This window comes from Rousettus aegyptiacus, unplaced genomic scaffold (assembly GCF_014176215.1).
Source record: "Rousettus aegyptiacus isolate mRouAeg1 unplaced genomic scaffold, mRouAeg1.p scaffold_m13_p_9, whole genome shotgun sequence".
Classification (NCBI taxonomy): domain Eukaryota; kingdom Metazoa; phylum Chordata; class Mammalia; order Chiroptera; family Pteropodidae; genus Rousettus; species Rousettus aegyptiacus.
In genome coordinates, this window is record NW_023416312.1 from 28,067,243 (window position 1) to 28,092,574 (window position 25,332).

The window sequence follows — 25,332 nt, forward strand, 5'->3', positions numbered from 1 at the left end:
AGCAGATACAAAGAAATGGAAAGATATTTCGTGTTCTCAGATTGGAAGAATCAACATAGTTAAAATGACCATATTACCTAAAGTATTACACAGATTAATGCAATCCCCATCAAAATCCCATCAGCATTTTTTAGACAAATAGAACACAAAAATCATCAGATTCATTTGGAAGCACAAAAAACCCCAAATTCCCAAAGCCATCCTGAGGAAAAAAAAATGAGGCTGGTGTGATCACTCTGCCCAGCTTCAAATTATACTACAAAGTGACAGTAATCAAAATGGCATGGTATTGGCAGAAAAATAGACACACGGACCAGTGGGACAGAATCGAGAGTCCAGAAGTAAACCCATATTTATATGGCCAAGTAATTTTCGACAAAAAAGCCAAAAACATACAGTGGAGAAAGGAAAGCCTCTTAAATAAGTGGTGCTGGGAAAACTGGAAAGCCACCTGCAAAAGAATGAAACGAGACTGTTGTCTATCACCACACACCAAAATTAACTCAAAATGGAGTAAGGACCTGAATATAAGACCTGAAACAATACAAGACATAGAAGAAAACATAGGAACTAAACTCAAGGACCTTGGACTTTAAGAGGAAGTAAGAGTAAAAATAACTAGATGGGACTACATCAACCTAAAAAGCTTTGCTCGGCAAAAGAAATCGTCAACAAGGTAAAGAGACAACCATCCTAATGGGAAAATATATTTGCATGCAACACCTCTGATAAGGGCCTAATATCCAAAATATACAAAGAACCCATACTACTCAATAACAACAAAGAAACAAAAAATCCAATCAAAAAATGGGCAGAGGATCTGAACAGACTCTTCTCCCTAGAGGACATATGAATGGCCAATGCATATATGAAAAAATGCTCCACATCACTAGCTATTAAGGAAATGTAAATCAAAACCACAATGAGATACCCTCACACCTGTTAGAATAGCTATAATCAATAGGACAAGTAATAAACAATGTTGGAGAGGATGTGGAGAAAAAAAAAACCTCCTACACTGCTGGTGGGACTGCAAATTGATACAGCCACTATGGAAAACAGTACGGAGCTTCCTCAAAAATCAAAGAATTGATCTGCCATATGATCTAGCAATCCCTCTACTGGGTATTTATCCCAAAGATTTGAAAACCCATCTTCAAAAAGATATTTGCACACCAAAGTTCATAGCAGCATTATTCACAGTAGCCAAAACATGGAAGCAACCAAAGTGCCCTATGATAGATAACTGGCTAAAGAAGCAGTGGTACATATATACCGTGAATATTACTCACCCATAAGAAGAGATGAAATACTTCCACTTGTGACAAAGTGGATGGACCTCGAGATAATCATGCTAAGCAAAATAAACCAGACAGAAAAAGTTGAAAATCACATGATATCACTTATATGTGAGATACAAACCTAAAAGTAACAAATGAACAGGACAAACATACAGAGACTCACAGACATGGACTATAGACTAGTGGTTATCAGAGGGTAGGGGTAGGGCAAGGGGAGAGGTAGATGGGGTAAAAGGCATCAAATATATGGTGACAGAAATCTAACTATGGGAAGTGAACACTATATATATATGTGTGTGTGTGTGTGTGTGTGTGTACACACACACACACACACACACATATATGCCTTAATGTAAAAGAGAGAGAGAGAGAAGCAGCAGCAAAGTATAAAGATCACTGATTTGCAAACCTTTCTATCCCAACATACAAAGGGCTAATACTGTTAGAAAATCAAAGCTATATTTTTATCTTAAAATACATAATGAGCTGGAGAAAAAAGAGGCACGCCCATGGGCAAGTGGAGTTTTAAATGGCCTCTTGGATGACTGGTTCTTGAACTCACTCTCCTTCACTCTGATCTATATCCAGGTGGATAACTCTCCCATGATATTCCAGTTCGCTACATTTTAAGAGGTGAATTGAAAACCGAAGTGCTGAGGAGGGAAATAAGGAGGGTGAGGCACTTAGAAATTCCTAAAATAAGAACTAGAAGGAAATACTTCTTTTTTTTTAAGTCCTTGAGAACTAGAAGAGAATATTTAGCTTAAAAGGAAAAAAAACTTGAGAGAATTCATAGAACAGCATATTATGGTAAATCATAGTCTAAACTCTGGGCTGAAGGAGATCTGGGTTCAAATCCAGCTCTACCAGATCATGATATATGATTAAATAGAACATTTAAGTAACTGAGAGCCCAATTAGTGGTAAAAACAGTTAGCTGTCACCTGAGTGGGGTTACAGATTTACAGGTATCCAAATCAGGTGTCTAAAACTTTGCAGTAAAAGGTATGGTACTTGGGTCTCCCATAAACTGAGTAACTATAAAACACAGAGATCTCTTTGTATTCAGTGGCTAAGGTAAGCTCATTTAAGAAGCCTGAAGCTCTTAAATCCTATATCTTGGTCTTGCATCTCTGAGTAATAAGCAAATATACTCTGATGGCCAAAGCCACGTTCTAACTGCGGCTTAATTGATCTGATATGAAAAATCTGCTAACCTTAATTAAGTAAGTGACTTTTCAATTCTGGAGATGATTTGGAATGATATAATGAAGTAAATATACATTGTAGCAATGTTTTTGTATAGATTAAAACTAATCTCTTTGTAGTGTTTAAGAGAACCTTCCATTTTAGGAAATCTGTCAGATTAGCCTTGAGCAATTGATTTTGACTCACGGTTTCATATAGAAAAATATAAGAGAATTTCACTAAGTTATTAACAGTATTGAAATGTTTAAGAGAACTCAAGATTCAACAAATTTATAGGCTTAATTTATTATCTTTACCAGAATCATTTAATTACTTAGTAGGATTTTGTTTGTTAGGATTATATTTATGTTATCAGGCATTTGAAGGGCTTGAAAGTTCAGATATATTAAACATATGAGTATAGTTTTAAAATGGGAATTATATAAGTCTATAAATGAAATTGTTTTAAGTGAATTTAATCTGTTTGAATTGTGTTATTAATCAGACAACAAATGAAAGTAATTGCTCTTATTTTATACATCAATTATAAGACTTATAAATAGCATAACTATTCACAAATTGAAATTAACACTTTAAGAAAAATTATATATGTAAGATTAAAAATTGAACATTAATATAAAACCTATCTACTTATAGATAGTCCAAGAGTCCATGAAGGTCACTAAAAGCTTAGATTGGCATGACTCTTGGTATGTCACTTTAAGATGAGCTTCAGTAACTTCCTCTGAAAAATTCCTAGAGTTTTTGTGAAGAGTAAATGAGATACTGTATCTAAAACACTTAGTCCAGTACCTAGCATAAAGTTTCACTTGATAGATAATTCTATATATAAAAATCCTCAAAATATGGATTGAAACGTGTGTTTGTTGTCAGGTGGAAGAGGAACCAAAAGTATTCTGTGTGCCCTGGAGAATGGAGCTGGCAGTTTCATGAAGATGAAGAATACAGGTTTGAAGATTCTGTGTACCTATGTTTCAGCCACTCTAACGAGTGCTTTATGTGCATTATTTTGTTTATTTCTCTCAATATACTGGTATCATTAGAGTTTGATCAGAGAAGCAGAATCACTGTGAGTAATATAAGAGATTTATTTGAGGAATTATCTCTTATGAAGTAGTGAGAGCTATATAGTTTATGTATAGCTCTTGTTTCTGTATCTGTCTTGGGCCGAAAGTCAGCGTGGCCAGCAGCTGGGAAAGAGAAGATAAATGTGAAGTCGGAGAGAGCAAGAGGAAGCTGAAACCCACATTTGTCTCTCATCAGGACTCATGTTGTTCAGACTGGTCTCACATTGAAAACTTTGTTGGTCTCTCAACATCTCAAAGCCTCCGACTTCGAAGATACATGTGACCTGCAGAGGAGCTGGTACACTCCACCATGGAATTTCACACAAATGTGGTCCAGGATTCAGAGATAGTGAAGAAAATCTGTGGGAGCTGGAGGATCTGCAGGCCCAGTTGCTGCCCAGCACAAAAAATGCAAACCAGAAGGTTTGTAACAAAACAGGGGAACTGCAACAGCACCAGCCCTACATTCCTCTTCTTGCTTCACTCTGCCCTCCTATTTCTCTTGTAGGCAACACTGACCCAGAACCAGTCAAGGAAAGGAATTTGGGGAATCTTAGTTCCAACTTAGCAAAGTTGATACAATGCTAAATCACCACTGCCCTGTTGTCCCCATTTTACAGAGAAACAAAGTAGCAGGCTAAATAACTTGCACAAGGGCACACAGATGATAAGTAGGGGAACTGAAACGTTAATAAAGGTGATCTGGCTCAGAACCACTGCCCTCTACTGCCTTGCTCTAACATCTGAAAGTTAGAAGAAAGCGAGTTTCGGCCCAATGGAAAGATGGTCTGTTTAGGAGGATGAGCTCGCCCACATTGGAACAAGCTGCTTTGCAAAGCAGAGGGTTCCCTGTCCTAGATGATGCTCAAGCACAGGCTGCATAGCCATCTGTCAGAGATATTATACAAGAGGGTACTCACTGAGAGGGAGAATAAACTAGGTGGCTACTAATAGCACTTTCAACTCCACAATTCTATGTTCTAGAACACACAGTTCAAAGCAAGAGTTCAAATTCACAATGTATAATAAACATAACAGAAGGGATGGAGGAGAAGACAGAAGCACTCAAGGGTGGGCAGGAGACTTAGCCAAGCTGTGCCCAATAATGCCAAAATCCACTGTGAGAAAATAAAAATTATGGTCAATCCAAGAGCTGTTTCACACACATATAATCAGCTATATAGTGGTGATATTTTTCCCCATATATTGATTTGGTTTCACTGAACTGATGGACCATTTTTGTTGTGTAGGTATTATCTTTAAAACTCTTATGGAAGGACTGAAAATTCAGGCACACTTTGCATAATCTCTTCAAACTGAAAGTTTAATCAATTGAGGGCCTAACAAAGTTTGAAGCAAATATTCAAATATTTCAAAAAACTGCTTAGAAAAGAATTTTTACATTTGAAGCTCTGCCAACATAAACACATAATTATGTCTTGGTAACAGTTTAAAAAATTAAAGGGGAGAGGCAGTGATTCGTCCAATATTTCTGCAGCAGATGAGTCTTGATGACATCTTTCCAAAGCAGATATTACAATCATTTTTTCTCCCCTCAAATTCTACACAAGCTGGTTAGCTAACTATACAAATTGGAGGTCGTAAAAAATCTATACAAAGATATTAGATGTAACTGAATTCTCACCAAGAAAAATCACATATCAGACAAGTTGATGGGTTAATGTTGAAAATCTCAAAGCCAATAGATAGAAATCCCATGAGAAACATTATTGCAGTATGCAGATATTGCTCTCCATCCTTCGCCCCCTGCCCTCCACCCAGGAGACTGACCTGAATGGAGTATATTAGTGGGCACTATTGCTCACTGGCTTTGGGCTTAGCCAACAAACAGCACTAGATCAGAGAAAGGGATGAGAGTGAATTTATGGTATCTATTCTCCTGTTACTCTCCTCACATGGTCATCTTCGGTTAACTTGGTCCCTCAACAGAAGATTGTGTTCTTCTCAAGGTGTCTCTCTATAGCACGGACTCTCTCTCTCTCTTTTCCAACCTATCCCATTGGGCCTAGGGGTAACAGCCTCAGAGTATTGCACTCTTCCTAGTCCTTGTTCCAAGCCTTTGTCCACATTTAGCTTGTTAAAGCTTTGTCAAATTATCTTAATTAGAAGATGCTTCTTATTTCCTACTGAGACTCTGACTGATACACACGGAATAATTAAAATGCTAGAAAATATTAAATATTAACATCAATATTATTTCTACCATTTTCAGAAAGTTAAGGCATGATTTTTGCATTTCCGCCACTGAAAATTATAATCTCAGCAAGATGATTACACCTAAAGTTTAGCGTTGGTAACATTTTGAGTTCTGGAACCAAACTGACTGAGTTGAATCTCAGCTCTGACACTTACTAATTCTGTGAGTTTAGGTAAATCATCTAACCCACTGATTCTCAGCCTGAGAGCAGCTTTGCTTCTCAGGGGACATTTGGCAATGCCTGGAGATGTTTTGGTTGTCACAACTAGGAACAGGGGGTTGCTATTAGCATTTTGTCATGAGTAGAGGCCAGGGATGCTGAACATCTCACAATGTACAAGACAACCACATAAAAAAGAATTATCTGGTCCAAACTATCAATAGTGCCAAGGTTCCAAAACCCTGATGTCACTCTTGTGTGCCTCAGTTTCCTAATCCCTGAAATGGAGTATTAGCATATACCTCATAGGATTTTCTGAGAATTCAATGGGCTAACACAGGTAAAGCACTTAAAACAATGCCTGGGAAATAGTATATGCTCAATAAACATAAGCTGGCATCATCATCATCATCATCATCATCATCATCATCATCATCTTCATCACCACAATGAAGCTCTCTGAGAGCTCAAACCACAAAGACAACGTGCTCAAAGTCAAGCAGTTATAAATTCACTATGAAAGACAATTAATTCCACTATAGCACTGGGAAAGCATAGATCTTGTCTGGTTTTATTCTACTATATTCCCAGCACCTTCACATCTAACATATATCTTATTTGTTGAATATATTCAATATTGGCACTGTTTGTTCATAGGATAATGAATGTAATTCACCAGTAGAATTCTTAGCATACTGTAGGTGCTCAATTGTAGTGGTGGTTATTTTTTTATTTTCCCCCTCCCTTCTGGTAACCACTAACTAGTCCATTATCCATGTCCATGAGTCTCTGTTTGTTTGTCCTGTTCACTTGTTGTTTTCAGGTTTATATCTCACATATGTAATATCATTTGATTTTCAACCCTTTCTGTTTGGCTTATTTCACTTAGTATGATTATTTTAAGATCCATCCACGTTGTCATAAATGGCAATATTTCATCTCATTTTATGACTGAGTAATATTCCATTGTATATATGTACCACTGCTTCTTTAGCCAATCATCTATCATAGGACACTTTCATAGGAAGCTGTGGTTCATTACTATCTTGCTATAGTAAATCTCTTCTTATTTTAATATAATATCCTGTTCATAGTAAGGGTTGCACTCCTCTGCTTTTATGAGTCTGCTAATCACCTTACTCCTAATTATGCATTTTTTGTCAATTTGTTTTAGGTGAGTTGACCTCTTTCAGTATTTCCTGTAGTGCAGGCCTCATAGTTGAGAATTCCCTCAATTTTTGTATGTCTGGAAAGGTCTTCATTTCTCCTTCATATCTAAAGGAGAGCTTAGCTGGATACATTATTCTAGGCTGGTAGTTTCTTATATTTAATAATTTAAATATTTGATTCCATTCCTTTCTGGCTTGTAAGGTTTGTGCTGAGAAGCTTGACGATAATCTAATGGGTTTTCCTTTATAGGTTATTGTCTTCTTTTCCTTGTCTGCTCTGAAAATTCTGTCTCTGTAATTGATTTTTGATAACTTTAATACAATGTGTCTTGGTGAGGGCCTTTTTGGATTGAGATAATTGGGTGTTCTGTTGACTTCTTGAAATCCAAGCTCCAGCTCATTCCTTAGCTTTGGGAAATTCTCATCAACTATTTGTCTGAAAATGCTTTCTATCCCTGCTCCTTTTCCTCCCCTTCGAGAATGTTCATTATTCTTATGTTTCCTCTCCTGATGGTATCAGCTATTTTCTGTATTTCTCTTTCATTGTTTTTCATTCTTCAGTTTCTCTCTTCTTCCCTCTGATTTCTTTCTAGATTTCTGTCTTCGGTATCACTAATCCTTTCCAACATTTGGTCGACTCTATTTCCCAGGCTTGTTATTTCATTTTTCAACTTTTGCAGTGTTTCTTGTTTTGTTTTGTTTTGCTTTTATCTCCAGAAGGTCTATTCAGCTATTTTTGAAGGTTTCAATCTCCTTGCTAAAGAACTCATTCAGCTCATCTAGTTGTTTTTTCAATTCCTGAAATTGTTGATATGATTTGTTTCAGATCTCATTGAGTTTTTTCAGAAGTACCATCCTGAATTCTCTGTCTTTTAAGTTGCATATTTCTATAAGCTTATTTTCTGGAGATTTTTCCTTCTTTCTGAGATGCCTTGTCACCTTGGTTGTTCATGGTGATTAATGGATTATTTCTCTGCCTGGGCATTAATAGAAGTGTGTCCTGTTTTTTGTTTTTTGTTTTTTTCCAGACAGAAAATTTATTACAAAATGATCTCTAGCTTGTTGCAAATAAGGGGTCTTTCTTTTGGTTTCCAGTACGTGGCGTTTATGCCTCTTGGATCTCTGCTTTATATAAAGTGTTCATAATGTCTTTTTTTTCCTTATAGATGTTTAATCATGTTCACTACCCTCAATCTCAGTCCCCTTCAGTGTAGTGACAGTTTCGGTAGCATTTGCTCAGATTTCCCTGGGTCTCTGCATGTTCCATCTTGGAGGGTATGGGGGGAGGGGCCCTTTGGGTTGGGGGTTGGAGGCTGTGCCTCAGCCTCAGTTTTGCAACCGCAGCTGGTAAAAATCAACTGTTGTTTCTCTGCCATTCCTGCTTTTCTGCCATCCTTGTTTCTCTGTCTTCTGCCCTGATGATCGGACACTGCTGCTGGCTTCATGGAGCTCACAGCACTCTCAGGCAGGGCTGTTCAGAGAACTCACTGCTCCTTCTCCCCCACCCCTTCCTACAGGAATCTCTGGCTGCAAGGTGCAGCTTCTGTGTTCTTCCCAGTCCGCTGCCCGACACCCGATGTTCTGACCTGTGGTAGCTTTTATGCGCAGATCCCACGCTCAGACGTGTTGTTGTGAAGTTTGGGTGTTTTTTTTTTTTTGAGTTTTAGGTGTTTAGCTTACTATCGTTTTAAGGGGAGCAATCTGGGAACGTCTCTCACACCACCATGTTTTCCAATACATCTTTTGAAACTGAAAACAAACACCGAGGGATATCTCTTTCACTTTCTTGTTCAAATCTTTTTAATTTTATTCACTAACTGTTCAACAACTCAAGGCCAAGGAAGAAATTCACAGATAAGTTATATGATTTCTAAAATTGCATAATGTATGTTTATGTTATTATCTACATATTTTTAAAAGGTGTTGATTTAAAATATCTTAAGTAGCAATATTTAAATATTCATTGTTACCTTTCTTCAGCCTCCAAAAAGGATTTGAGTTGGATTGCCATTTTTAAAAATTAAGCAAGATGATTAAGGGAAAGGGAAAATGGGGGTATAAAAAATTGATAATGCAAGGAATTGGGTTAGAATATCCCACAAAATACCCTGTAAGAACCTGTCCACTTGCTAGAGGGCCACAAATTTGGCAGATAAAGGCCAACACTCATACCTGATTCATCATATATGTCACAAGGCCATACAGTGAAAACACTACAAAAATAAAACAATTTTTCTTTCTTTCTTCCTCCCTTTCTTTCCTTTCCTTCCTTCCTTCTTTCCTTCCTTCCTTCCTTCCTTCCTTCCTTCCTTTTTCTTCTTTCTTTCTTTCTTTCTTTTTTCTTTCTTTTTGTTCTTTCTTCTTTCCACCCAAAGTTAAGTTTCATTTCTTTCATCATGAACAATTAATTATTCCTAGCAATGGAACACAGGAGAAAGTTTTCTCTATACAGAGGACACTAAAAAATATTAATTTCTTCAATGCCATGTTTATAAGAAAGTCTATAGTTCTTGGGGCTATTCTTTATAATGTCTCGTAGTGGAAACCAGAAGTGTAGTGCCAAAACACATTCAAAAAAATGCGACTTTAAAGGGTTAAAATGATACAGTCCAGAGCTAGTCCTAGGCTAAGAGTGCTTTAAGGAATGACCAAATAGGATATCCTTGGGGCAGTCCTCCAGCTCCATACCAGCTCAGGTAGGGTTTGGGGAATTTGTGACCATAGCTGGATATGATGATCTTTGTGACCCACTAGTGTAGACCATGTTCTTTTTTGGTCAGCTCGTCAGGTGATAGAGCTCACAGCAACTGGTGGAAATTGAGGGGCTTAATGATAACTAAAAATGTTTCACATTTATAAAGTATGTCCCTATGCAAGACATTGTTCCAAGGGTTTTAGAAATATAAGCTGTTAAATCCTCACGCCAATCCATGAAGAGAGTACTATTGTTAAATTCCCCATTTTACATATGAGGAGACTGAAGAGTTAAGATAAGTACTTACTTAATGTTATAGAGCTACTAAGTGACAGTACAAGGTCTATATTGTGTGCATTAAAAGAAGGACCCACTCCCACTTCACCCAGTGGTTAGGCTTCCAATGTCAATTCAAGTCCTCACCTCGAAATACTGCCACTGACTTTAGTCAACCTCAAACTTTCACTCAGTTTTTCATTTCCAAAAAATATGCATACACCTCAGGGAGAGGCAGTAACAGTCTGCTTAATGGGATCCCCAGAAAGTTCAGAGACTACGAAATCTCAAAGCTTAAAAGTCAAATTGGAGTTCCAGACAGGAAATCGAAGTAGGAAGACCTAGATGAGTGAGAGCTATCTCATCAATCACTAAGTATGGATGCTATAAAAGGCAGAAAGTCAAGATTCAGGAAAGCCCCAGTCCAGGAGTTCTCCAATGTGCGTCCTCTGCTGTTGGGTAATGGGATCAAAGGAACTACCATTGCATAACAAGCCATCTCCAAAATAAGTGGCTTCAAACAACCATTTATTTGCTCATAGTTCTGCAATTTGGCTGGAGATTAGCAGAGATGATATGTCTCTGCACCATGCAATATTATAGTGAATGAATCATATGGCTGCATCAATCAGGGAGCTGTGCTGGAACTGGAATATCCAACATGTCCTCACTCACATGTTGTGCATAAAGATACACAACAATTGCACATTTGGCTCCTTAGCCTGTGTGTCAGGAGAGAATGATCTCTCTCTCTCTCTCTCTCTCTCTCTCTCTCTCTCTCTCTCTCTCTGTCTGTCTCCATGTGGTCACTCATCATTCAAAAGTCCAGGACAAGTTTTATACATAACAGCAGTTTTCCAAGAGGGTAAAGGCTGAAATCACCAAGTCTTTTAAGGCCTAAACTTGGAATTGGTACTGAATCATTTCTGCCATGTGCTATTAGCCAAAGCAAGTCCCAAGATCGCCCCATTTTCAAGGGGTGGGGACTAGATCTCCTTTTCTTGATGGAAAGTGCAGCAGGCATATATATATGGATAAAAGAGATTGTTGGCAGCCATCTTTGCAAACAATCCATTTCAGAAACCAATGACGCTAGGGGTCTCTGGTTTTTTTTGCTCTTGTTCTCTCACTCTCTAATGCTGTTACAAATGACATTCTCTCCGCGGATCCCCAAATCCATTGAAGGATATCAAATCAACATCCCCTGATCTCATCTGAAAGACTTCTGAGCTAAAGAGAGAGCATATCCAAATTGTCATTAGGGAAAGTCATTTCAGATGTCACAGCTGTCCCACGAGAGAGCTTGGCTCAGTCAAGGAGAGCCAGAGCACCAAAGGCCACCAAGCACTCAATGGCTTACAGTGATAGTGCACTGTGAGGACTCTGATTTTATTCTAGGGCATGGGAGGGAAGACTACAGCCCTCTGGCAAAATCTCGCCATCCACTTTTTTATAGATAAAGTTTCACCGGAGCACAGCCATGCTCAACCATTTATGTGTCTATGGCTGCTTTAGCACTAAAAGAGCAGAGTTGAGAGGAACTGCATGGCCCCCATAACATCTAAAATATGTACAGTCTGTCCCTTTACAGAAAAAGTTTGCCAAAGATAGCACTGGGGTTAATAATATTCAGTAACGATACTCTTTCTTATACTTGATTTTGTTTCTAGAGATTACATTGACCCCTAAGGTTCACATTTTAACTGGCAGAAATAGGCAACTCTTGGTACAATCCATGTAATGCCTTGAAGAGGCAAGAGAATGTAAAGCTTTCCGTAATAAAATTTTAAAGTGCAAATCTAAAAAAAATAAATAAATAAAAGCGCAAATCTGCATGATGCTTTTAAGTCAAGCCAATTTGTACCCTTAGCACTTTTGGAAGTCCTCAAGACTTCATTGGCACACTCTCTCCATGCAAACTTCACACTTTTTAGAGGAGAGAGTTGCAGCAGGTTTTCTATGTTCAGAGATTTTTCTTTTTTAATAATTCAGTAGGCAAATTGGTCATCCTCAGTGGATAATCTCTGTACCAATTCACAATCCACAGAACCCAACCGAGCATTTAAACTCTGTTAACTTAGTAGTATTTAAACTTTCTGAAAAATGCAAGGTAATTATAAAGGCCTGCCCTTTTGCCATCACTTGATTGTATACATGAAAGATTTTTTTAAAATATCTAATTTTTAAAGAACATATAATAATGCAAAATTGTGTTATTGCATGAGAAATTATCTTGACTATACTTTCATATGCAAAGTAAACCTCTGAAATGAAATTTAATATCCTGTTTCCTTGGAATCCTTGAAGTTCTGACCCCTTAACTATCAAGAATATATTTTTGAAGGGGCTGGGAGAATAGGGTGAAAGGTTAAAGAAGTACAAATTAGTAGTTGATAGATGGTCACAGGGATGGGGAGCACAGCATAGGGAATGCAGTTAGCATTAATATATTGGCTAGGTGGAAAACCAGAGGAGAGAAAGCAATTAGGAGTGTCATTTTGTAAACTATATGTCTAACCAATATACTGTATACTTGAAGCTAATTAAAATAAATAAATAAATTAAAAAATAACATGATCCAGGGGGAGCTGGGATTAGAAGGTGAGGTTGACTGGGGAGGCTGGAGCCAAGAAGTTAAAGCAACTGCAGGAAGCCCTACTCAAGCATGAGGAGGGGAGAGAAACACCTTGGCTCTGCTCTCCTCCTGATTCTTTACTAGTACCCCTCATCCCATTGCCTGAAGTTACCTAAAAGCCACCAGCAAGAGAACCTGGGAAATGTAGTTTCCTGCAGCACAGAGCACAGCAGACAAAGGGCAGTGAATGGATTTGTGAAGAAGCAGGCAAATGACCTGGTCAGAATGAAATGTGTTGACTTAGGTGACAGCAGTAGCAGGGAGACATTTTAATATTTACCCTCTTGTGCTGTCCAACTTTTGAAACCTGTATTGGCTGTCAAAATGAGTAAAATAAAAATAAAATAATAAATTAAATAAACACATGTATTTTTTTTATTAGAAGGTGAGATTTCAAACAAATGACATGTTTATGCTTTAAATAACCATTCTTCTCATGGTGGAAATACTTATACGCAGAAATCTGAGGCTCCTTCCATGGCATCTGATGGCCCAAGTGACTTCTTTGAAACAGACAGACACAACAGCTGCCACCCCCTCCAACAAACTCACCTCCACAGGAAAGTTTCTAACATCATTTATAAGCAGGCCTTCAGTCACAGTACTATATGGAAAGAACCCACCAATAAACAAAATATTTCAGAGTGATTAAATAAAAGCCACACTTGCTGAATCTTACAGTACAACCTTAAAAACAAATGCAAAGATAAAGTATATTATAATAAAGACATTAAAACACTAATGTCAGAATTCTAATCTTGAGAGTGAAAATACAAGACTATTAAACTGTCTCAGTAAAAACAAATTTTCCTGATTTCTATTTCTTCCCTGCTTGTGTAAGCATTCACCAACTTGTTTATTCTCTTAACCCTCCACCTGCTGTAGGTGGAAATTTATTCCCTTATTTTTATTTGCATGAACAGATGAGAATAAATTAAATTGTAACTTGACTCAAAATTTTTTAAGGACTCTGTTCACAATTCCAAAGTAGCCATTTGAAAAAATATATATGTCAAAGACTTTCTTATATTTAATGTTAAACATTTTAATGAGGAATATTTTCTAAAAAAGACAGATAACAAAATGGTATGTGCAGCATGATTTTAATTTAGGGAGGAAAAATATGTATACATGCACAGAAGTACTTCTAGGTGATAAATGGAAATCCCCAGATAAATATAACAAAGAGAGAAGTAGTCCAGTTATTAGGTTGGGTTTTAACATTAACACAGACATAAGGGAAAATGAAAGATCTAGGTCCTCAATGGTACTGAGGAGTCCCTAATTTAACCATCCCATGTGCTACTTATCTCTAAATTTCTTGTTAATGGGAAAATAAATTGTTCTTGATGGTTTAAGCCTGCTCCATGTTTTCTGCTACATTCTAATCTTAATTGATGAGATCTTTATTTTACATGCTGTTATTGTCTAGTATCTTAGTTCCATTATATTTTAATGCCTCTTTAATTAATCATCATTAAAAATATGAAACCATTTGTTATTTAGGTTTCATATACATTTACCAACAATTACTTGGTTCGCATACTTCTTCCATCTGAATTCTTGTTTCTTTGTTCAAATATCTTTCTTCCTCATAAAAATCCTTTGATTCTTTTCTCAGCAATGGTTTGTTAGTGATAAATGTCTAAATATTTGTCTATAAATGTTTTTATTTAATCCTCTTGATTGAATAGTGGTTTAGCTGCATAAATGAATTCCATTGAATTGCATGAGGCAAGGAAGTAGCATTGTTATGTTCCACATAAATCCTGGGCCTTGAAAGGATGAACCATTATTAAAAGGTGAGAAAAGAAAACTACACTAAAGAGTCTCTCTTTCTTTCTTACACTAAAGAGTCTCTCTTTCTTTCTTTGCCTAGCTGCTGGGTAGAAAAAAAATGTCTAGGAACCCCTAAAATGAAGAGTTAACATAAAAATTTTTCCCAATCTCTATTCCCTGACAGAAACAAATGCAAAAATGCTTTGTAGGCCTGCATCCCAAGTCTGAGATGCACAGGATTGCATAGATAAAGCTCCACCGACATTGAGTTTAAACTTGAAATGACAAACCATAAGAGAGAAAGATTCCATGTGAGTAAAAGTATACACATGAATAGCAATTCTATATTTTCAAAGTACTTCAGGTACTAGAATAAGCTAATGAAAAGGATAAAATAAGTTAAAATAATTAAGGACACAAAGCAAGCACTGTAACCCATAATAGTGTCACTATTTTTAAAAAGTAACAAGCAGATTTTGAATCAAACTAATCTCCTAAAAATTAAATATATAATTATTGAAATTTAAAAATCAATGGACTTTTAAATCAGATTTAACATTGTTGAAGAGAATTACTGAACTCTTTGAGAAATATATCTGAAGAATTTACTCAAAATGTAACAGCAAAATAAAAAGATGAAATATATGAATTATGGAATATATGAAAAAGAGGTTATGAGGTATCAAGGATAGAATTAGATAGTCAAATATATCTCTAACAAGAACTCTCCAAGGAGAGAATAGAAAGATTGTGGGGTCGGTGGAATGATGGAGAATCAATATTTTAAGACATAATGACTGACGATTTTTTTTTTGATTCATTAAAGTCATAAATCTCAGTTTCAGAAAGCACATCTATGCCAAGAGGGAAAAATAAAAATAAACCCAAACCTAGACATACTGCAAAGAAACATCAAAATATCAAAGATAAACAGAAGATGTTAAAAGCCATCAGTGAGAAATAACAGGACACCTTAATAAAACAATGATTAAAATGAGAAGAGATATTACAGTAGCAATTTTGGAGGCCAGGAAATAATAGAATAACATCTTCAGAAGGCTAAGAGACAATAGATATCACGTGGGAATTCAATATCCAACTAAACCATCATTAAATCAAGACATTTTCCGACAAAGACTAAGAGAGTTTACTACAAACAGATCCTTGTTGAAAATGAAGCAAAATAAAAAATACTATCAGAGATGAAGAGGGACATTTCGTAATGATAAAGGGGTCAGTTCATCAATAAAAAATACATCTTAAATGCGTATATACCAAACAGCAGAGCTTCAAAAGAGATGAAGCAAAATCTGAGAAAACTTTAAGGAGAAATAGACAAATTAAGTTATTATTCAAGATTTCAACTCTCCTCTCTCATTAATTAATAAAACAAATAGACAGAAAATCAGTAAGGCTGTAGAAGACTTAAATGTCATCATTCAACTTGATATAATTGACATTTATGGAACATTCTACCCAACGACAACAGAATATACATTCTTTTAAGTGCACAGAGTTAGGAGGACTGATTATATGCAATACTATAAAAAAGTCTTACTACATTTAAATGGATTGAAATCATATAGCAAATGTCCTCTGACCACAATAATATAAAATTAGAAACCAGTAATAGAAAGATAACTTAAAACTTTCCCAATATTTGGACATTAAACAACATACTTTAAAGAAACTTATGGGGCAAAGAAGAAATCAAAAGGAAATTCAAAATGAATTTAAATAAAAATAAAATATCGAATTTGTGGGATGCTGTTAAAGCATTGCTTAGAAAGAAATCTATAGGTATAAATGCTTATTTTTTTTAAAAAAGGAAAAGTTTAAAATCAGTCATCTAAGTTTCTACCATAAAAAGTTAGAAAAAGAATAAGCTAAATCCAAAAATATTTAAAGAAAAGAAAGGATAATAACAGAGATCACCGACAATCAATGAACAACTGGAAATTGAAATGTTAAATAATACAATTTATCAATAGCATCAAAAAAGGAAATATGTAGGGACAATTATAACAAAATGTGTAAAACCTCTACACTGAAAATGATAAAACATGGTTGAAGAAATTAAAGAAGATATGACTAAATGTAGAGAAATAAAATGATTATGGTTTGGAACATTCAATACCATTAAAGTATAATTTTCCCTAAATCGACCTAGTGATTTAATGTGATCTCAACTAAAAGCTGAGCAGATTCTTTAATAAAAATTGATAAACATTATAAAATTTATATGAAAATGCAAAAGGACCAAGAATATAAAAAAGATTTTTGGAAAACAAGAATAAACTTGAAGGTCTTACAGGACTTCTGACAAAGCTACAGTCATCAAAACAATGTGATATGGGCCTGAGGACAGACATGTAGATTAATGAAAAAGGTGACAAAGTAATGCTGGAACAACGAAGTATTCATATTTTTAAAATGGACCTCAGAGCTTACTACATATATAAAAATTAACTCTAAGTGAATGATGTATCTTAATGTGAAAGTTAAACTATAGTATTTATGGAAGAGAGCATAGGAGAATATTTGTATACCTTTTGGTAGGAAAGATGTCTTAGGACAGAAAAAGCACTAACCAAAAAAGGAAAATGTTGATAAATTGGATTTCATCAAAATTAAAAACTCCTGCTATTTGAAACACATCTTTAAGAAAATAAAAAGGCAAGCCACAAACTAGGGTAAAATATTCATAATTCATATATCTGACAAAGGACTTGTATCTAGAACACATACAGAACTCTTACAACTCAATTATAAGAAGAAAAACAAACCATGTTTTAAAATGGGAAAATACATGAATAGACCAGAAATTCTACTTCAAGGCATTTGTGTCAGAGAAGGAATATGTCTATACAAAGCCTTATACATGAATGCACGTAGAAGGTCTACACATAATAACCAAATAATGAAAATAACTCAAATGTGTATTAACAGGGAAATGGATAAACAAATTGTGATATATCTATGTCATGGAATACTACTCAGCAGTAAAAAGAATAAACTTCTGATACATATAACAGCATACATGAATTTCAAAATTCTTAGGCTGAGTGAAAATAGCCAGACACGAGAGAGTACAATTCTGTATACTATCATTTATATAAAATTCTAGAACTGTCAGATCTAATCTATATTGACAGAAAACAGATCAATGGTTGCCTGGAGATGAGGATGGATGAAGAATTAACTAGGAAGAGGCAGGAGAGTACTTTTAGGGAGGGATAGAAATATTCTATATCCTGATTGTACATGGGAGTAATCAGTAACAATTGTTAAAACTCATAAAATTGTACATTTAAAAGAGGTACATGTTATTGTAAATCACACATCAATAAAGTTGATTTTTTGAAAGATAAAGCATATGTGGTGAGTTTGTCATTTGTTGGTGTGGCTAAACCTAACTGCATTTTCCAGTATTCCTTTTCCTGTATGTTTCCAGTTAGAGTGGCCCATGATAGAGACTCTTGAATGAGATTTGAAGGGTGGAAATGAAACAGCAGTCATTTTTATGATTCACATACATTTTCACTTGTCTTCACCTTGTTGGCGTGAGGCAGCAACAGCAAGTGCTCCATCAAGGTCAGAGGCAATGAGAACTAATTTGGGTTTCAGTCAGTCCTCATAGGCTCCAGCTTGTATTTGTGCATTCCAACTTGTTCTTACTCTCCCCTAATTTCCATCCATCATCCGTTGCCTCCTGCTTGCCCTGTGGACTTGAATATCCAATGTGAGATGGAACACAACAACCTTATGGAGACTGTTTAATCAGCTCCTATGACTGCATAAGGTTAAATCCCTGTAACAAATCCATACATGTACATATATTCATCCCTGGTTGTTCTGTTTCTCTGATTGAATCCTGACTGATAAAGCCCCTTTAGGAAATAATCATAATTCAGCCACCGTTTCATTATTATTATGCTAATATATTTCAAAAGAAAAAAATATGTAGTACCACTATAAATCTATATTATATAAAAAAATAGATGAGCTATTCAAAATCCGGTTATTGCTAGAATCATTATTTATTTAATTTATACTAACTCTTCTACACAAAAATATATGAATGAGTTGGGGAAAACATCTGAAAAAAAAAGGAGTAATCACAACTATGTCAATAATAAGGGCCACTATAGTTGTGAGAATGGATAAGGGGGATCTGAGCTACCTGATAGCTAAGACCCAGAAGGAAAGAAAACAAAAATATTTGGCTAATATATATAAATTTATTTAGATTTAAATAACGAAAAATTATTGCCGTCCTTGTTTCTGCAACTGATCATGTTGTCATAACTGGTATTTATAACCACCTTCTTCTACTACTCATTCCATATTCCCTTTGTTCTCAGCAAACATGGTTTCTTACCTAGAGGGATTTTTCTTACTCCTGGGTGAGGTGTGTGTGTTGAGCTTTGTAACAAGGAGACTGGGCCACCAATGTCAGAGGTAATAACTGACATAGGTTTCAGTTTGTCCTTGTGGGCTTCAGCTTGTGCTTGTGAGTTCAATCTTATTCTTTTTTCTAGTTTTATTAAGATATAATTGACTATGTGTTCAATCTTATCTTTAACCTTCCTCCGCTTTACATTCATCTTCCTATCACACTGTGTGCCACTGGACTTCAAGCACCAGCATCAGAGGGAAGACTAGTAGCCTGACAGAGACTGCTTAACCAGCTCCTACAACTGTGTAAGTTCAAATCCTTGTAACAAATACATAACAAATACCTATCTCCTAGTGGTTTTGCTCCTTTGATTGAACCCTGACTATTAACATAAGACATTATAAATATTCCCTTTAAACTTAAGAACCAGAAAAGGATCCCCACTACCACTACTTTATTTAATATTATATTGGTGATCCTTGCCAGTGAATTAAGAAAAGAAAGATAATTAAAATATGTTAGAAATAAAACTGTTGTCATTTGCCGATGATGTGGTTATTTATACAGAATTGACAAACTATTAGAACTAATGAGATTGTTCAAAATTGTTGGATGTAAAATTCAAATACAAAACCAATTGCCTTCATCTAAACCAGCATCAAGAAATAATAAAATATAACTTTTAAAAAATATAACATTTAAGATAACAATAGAAGCTAAGTTCCTTTGAAATAAATCTAACAAAAAATTAGTAAAGAAAAATTATATAATTTAATGAAAGACATAGAATATGAGAAACATGATAAAATATGCACTATTTGTTGATGGGAGGTCTCAGCATCATAAAGATACAAAGTATCCCCAAAATCATCTATAAATTCAATGTAATTTTAATCAAAATCTCAGCAGGATCTTTCATAAAATGTGACGATCTCAATTTAAAATTTATTTAAGAAAACAAAACAACTCAAAATTTATGGGACACAGCAAAAGCAGTCCTAAGAGGAAAATTCATAGCAATACAGGCCTACCTCAAGAAACAAGAAAAATCTCAAATAAACAATCTAACCTGATAATTAAAAAAAAAACTAGAAAAAGAACAGCAAAGAAAGTCCAAAGTGAACAGAAAGAAGGAAATAATAAAGATCAGAGTGGAAATAAATGAAAGAAAATTCAGAAAAAGAATTTAAAAGATTAATAAACCAAGAGCTGATTCTTTGAAAGGATAAACAAAATTGAAAGACCCTTAGCAAGATTCATCAAGGGAAAAAGAGAGAGGATTCAAATAAATAAAATCGGAAATGAAAGAGGAGAAATAACCATGGACTCCATAGAAATACAATGAATCTTAAGAAAATACTACAAGCAATTATATACCAACAAATTGGACAATCTGGAAGAAATGGACATATTCCTAGAAACATACAATTTCCCAAGACTGAGTCAAGAAGAAACAGAAAATCTGAATGGACAGATTACCACCAATGAAATTGAATCGGTAATCAAAAACCTCCCAAAAAAACAAAAGTCCTGGACCAGATAGCTTCATAGGTGAATTTTACCAAACACTCAAAGAAAAATTATCATCTATTCTTCTCAAACTATTCTAAAAAATTCAAGAAGAGGGAAGTCTCCCTGACTCCTTTATGAGGCCACCGTTACCACCATTACCTTGATTCCAAAATCAGACAAAGATATTACAAAAAAAAATACTATAGGCCAATATCTCTTATGAACATTAATACAAAAATTCTCAACAAAATATTAGTAAACAAAATTCAGCAATACATTAAAAATATCATACACCATGATCAAGTTGGATTTATTCCTGGGACACAAGGTTGGTACAATATCCACAAATCAATTAATGTGATACACCACATTAACAAATAGAAAGATAAAAACCATATGATCATATCAATAGATGCAGGAAAATCATTAGACAAAATCCAACATCCATTTATGATAAAAACTCTCAGCAAAATGGGAATAGAGAGAGCATACCTCAATGTAATAAAGGCCATATATGAGAAACCTCCAGCTAACATCATACTCAATGGGGAAAGGCTAAAAGCATTTTAATTAAGGTCAGGAACAAGACAAAGATGCCCACTTCCCTCACTCCTATTCAACACTGTATTGGAAGTCCTAGCCACAGCAATAAGATAAGAAAGAGAAATAAAAGGCATCCAAATTGGAAAGGAAGAAAGAAGACCCTCGTTATTTGCCAATGAAATAATACTATATAGAGAGGACCCTAAAGATTCCACCAAAAAGCTGTTAGAACTGATCAATAAATTCAGTAAAGCAGCAGGATACAAAATGAATATTCAGATGTCAGTGGCAGTTTTATACACCAATGATGAACATTCAGAAAAAAAAATTAAGAAAACAATCCCATTTACAATTGCATCAAAAATTATAAAATACCTGGGAGTCAAATTCACCAAGAGGATAAAAGACTTGTTTTCAGAAAATTATAAGTCATTGAAAAAAGAAATTGAAGAAGATACAAATGAATGGAAGCACATACCATGTTCATGGGTAGGAAGAATCAACATCATTGAAACGGCCATACTACCCAAAGCAATCTATAGATTCAATGCAATCCCTATCAAAATGCCAATGGCATTTTTCAGAGAGCTAAAACAAATCATCTTAAAATTTATATGGAGCTATAAAAAACCCTGAATAGCCACAGCAATCTTGAGAAAGAACAAAGTTGGAAGTAGCATACTATCTCATATCAAACTATACTGCAAGGCTACAGTAACCAACACAGCATAGTACTGGCATAAAAACAGATACATTGACCAATGGAACGAATAAATCCAAACCTATATGCTCACATAATATATGAGAAAGTAAGCAAGAATATACAATGAGGTAAAGACAGTCTCTTCAATAAATGGTGTTGGGAAAGCTGGACCACCTTCTTACACCATATATAATAGGCTCAAAATTGGTTAAAGACTTAAATGTAAGACCCGAAACCATAAAATTTCTAGAAGAAAACATAGGCTATAAACTCTCTCATTTTACTAGCAGGAATTTCTTTTCAAATATATCTCCTCAGGCAAGGGAAACAAAAGAAAAAATAAACAAAGGGGACTACATCAAACTAAAAGGTTTTTATACAGCAAAGCAAACCATTAATAAAACAAAAAGACAATCAACTGTTTGGAAGAAGATATTCACTAATGATACATCTGATAAGGAGTTAATATCCAATATATATAAAGAACTTATACAACTCAACAACAAAAAACAATCAATCCGATTTAAAAAAGGACAGAATATTTGAACAGATACTTCTCCAAAGAGGAAATATAGATGGCTAACAGACATATGAAAAGATGCTCAAGGTCTCTAATCATCAGATAAATGCAAATTAAAACCACAATGAGATATCACCTCACACCTGTCAGAACGATTGCCATCAATAAATCAAAAAACAAGTGTTGGCGAGGATGTGGAGAAAAGGGAACCCTCATACATTGTTGGTGGGATTGCAAATTGGTACAGCTGCTATGGAAAACAGTAGGGAGTTGTATCAAAAAATAAAAAATGAATGTAACTTCTGGGTATTTAGCCAGAGAAAACAAAAACGATAATTCGTAAAAATCTATGCACCTCAATATTCATGGCAGCACAATTTACAGTAGCCAAGATATGGAAGCAACCTAAATGCCCATCAACAGACGATTGGATAAAGAAGTTATGGTTATATATGCAATGGAATATTACTCAGCCATTAAAAAAGTAAAATCTTACCATTTGCAATGACATGGATGAACCTAGAGGTTATTATGCTAAATAAGTCAGATAGAGAAAGACAAATACCATATGATTTCACTTATATGCAGAATCTAAGGAACAAAAAGAACAAACTAATCAAAAACAGACTCACAAATACAGTGGACAATTAAGTGACAGAGGGGAGGGGGATGGCAGAATGGGGTGAAGGGTTAAAGAAGTACAAATTAGTAGTTGATAATTGGTCACAGGGATGGGGAGCATTGCATAGGGAATGAGGGAATGAAGCTAGCATTAATATGATATCTAGGTGGAGGGCCAGGGGAGGGAGGGAGCAATTGTGGGGATCATTTTTCAAACTGTATAGATGTCTAATCGATGTACTATATACTTGGAACTAATTTAAATAAATATTTTTTTAATATTCATTTTTAAAAAGTAGAAGACTAAGAACAGCCAAGGCAATCTTAAAGAGAAAGGAAAAGTTGTCTTTCAGATATAAAAACCTATTATAAATCTATAGTAATTTAAATTATTATTACTGGCACAAAGCTAGATTTATGTGCCATGGGAACAGAATAGAAACAGACCCACATATAGTTTCAAATTTGGTATTTGACAAAAATGACATTCTAAATAAGTCTGGAAAAGATGAATTATTCATTAAATGGTGCTGGAACAATTTGCTAAATATGGGGAAAATTTTAAAAACATTATAATCATACCTCTCTCCATACAAAAGAAATAATTTCAGTGGATTAAAGACCTAAATGTGAAAAATAAAACTTTACATTGATATGTTAGACCTCATTAAAATTTTAAAACTTCTGTATGAAAAAGACACAAAAACAAAGTGACAAATCAAGATATTTTTCTTCTTTTTTTTAGTTTTCATCTTTAGGTATTAAGAAGTATAAATTAATAGTAACAAAATAGTCATGGAGATGTAAAGTACTGTATATTGAATATAGTTAAAAGTATTGTAATAACTACAGTGCCAGATGGTACTAGATTTCTTGGGGGTAACGCTTTGTATATTATATAAATGTCTAACAGCTAAGCAGTACACCTGAAACTAAAAGAAAAACAAAGTCATTGACTACTCATTGAAAAAAAGTTTTCACCTTTTAAATATACTGAAATATTTATGAATGAAATGATATCTGGGACTTGCTTCAAAATAAACCAAAAAGTAAGAGGAAGAATTGGCAGGGGTTGGGGAGAAGGCTGGGGATCAGGTGGGGTATAAATCAAACAAAATAAGCTGAGTGTCGATAATTGTTAAAGCTAGGTGATGGATATTCAGAGGTTTGTTACACTATTTTCTCTAGTTTGATATAATTTTAAATTCTCCATTAAAAGAGGTTTTTAAAAGACAGGGTAAAAATAGATGATGCTTAAAAACAAAGTCAAGACACAGAATGGGAGAATATTTTTGTAACACATATAATTTATAAAGGTTTGGTAATCTCAACAAATAAAGAATACTACTGTATCAATAAGAAAACAACAATCAACCCATTAAAACAATGGCCAGAGGTTTGAAAAGGCAATTCACAGAGGAAAATCCAAATGGGCAATAAATATGAAATATGTTCAAAGAGCAACTGCTCCTAAAATCAGGAAAATATAAATTAAATATCGTTTTAATATAAGGAGGAGACAAGAGAACTAAAATGTTAAATCAAGCTACATTCAGAGATTGCAATACGCTGATCGGCCCAGCAGCCAGGCCTTGAGGACACCTGCAGAACAAAGGAAGATTTCTGCTGGGATTGCTAACAGCCCATTTCCCCATACAATGAAGAGGAAACAGGAAAAGCAGAGTGTTTAAGTGGCTGCCCTACACAAATAAAATCATTCATTGCCTATGGCTAAAACCATAGGGAACCTATGGTATAAAGGCTGGCAACTACCAGGAGGCCTTTCATGCTCCATATTCTTACCTTTACACACTACACACTCATCCTTCCTCACTGTATGTCCAAATCAAAGGAAATGGGTAAACAAAGTCTTTAAACTGTAACTCACAGAATCTAAAGAATAATAAATAAAGTGAATTCCCTGAACACTGAGGGTTCATCTCAGTGTCTTTCTCTCGGTCTCTCTCACTGCCTTTACTCTCAGTGTCTTTACTCTGTCTCTCTCACTGTCCTCATCTCTCTACTATCTCTGTCTCTGAGTCTCTCTCTTAGTCTCTCTGACTCAATGCCTCTCAAAGGAGACAACACTCTGCCTACATATAGTTACACCTTCTCTAATAAACTCGGCTTTTGACTCTAACTTTGGTGTGTATTTGAATTTTCTACACTCTTTGCCAAAAACCCTCTAGGGGGAATTTGCCCTGTCCTGCATCAATTTTACACACAGCAGACTGGCAAAAATCGAACACATATGAAAGTCTGAAAACACTAAGTGATGGTGAGGATCTGAAGCTATAAGAGCCTTTAGATGAGTAATTTGGAGAGCAAGTTGACTATACATGGCAAAATTGATTATGTATCTACCCAACAACCCAAGATTCCCCATGTCCACGTCCACCTTGGAGCGAATCTCCCACATATGCCCAAGTAAACATGTACATGTGTTTATTGCAACACTGTGATTGTGTGAAAAAGTAGAAAGAAATTTCACTTTCATCAATTTAGGGATCAATAAATAAATAGCC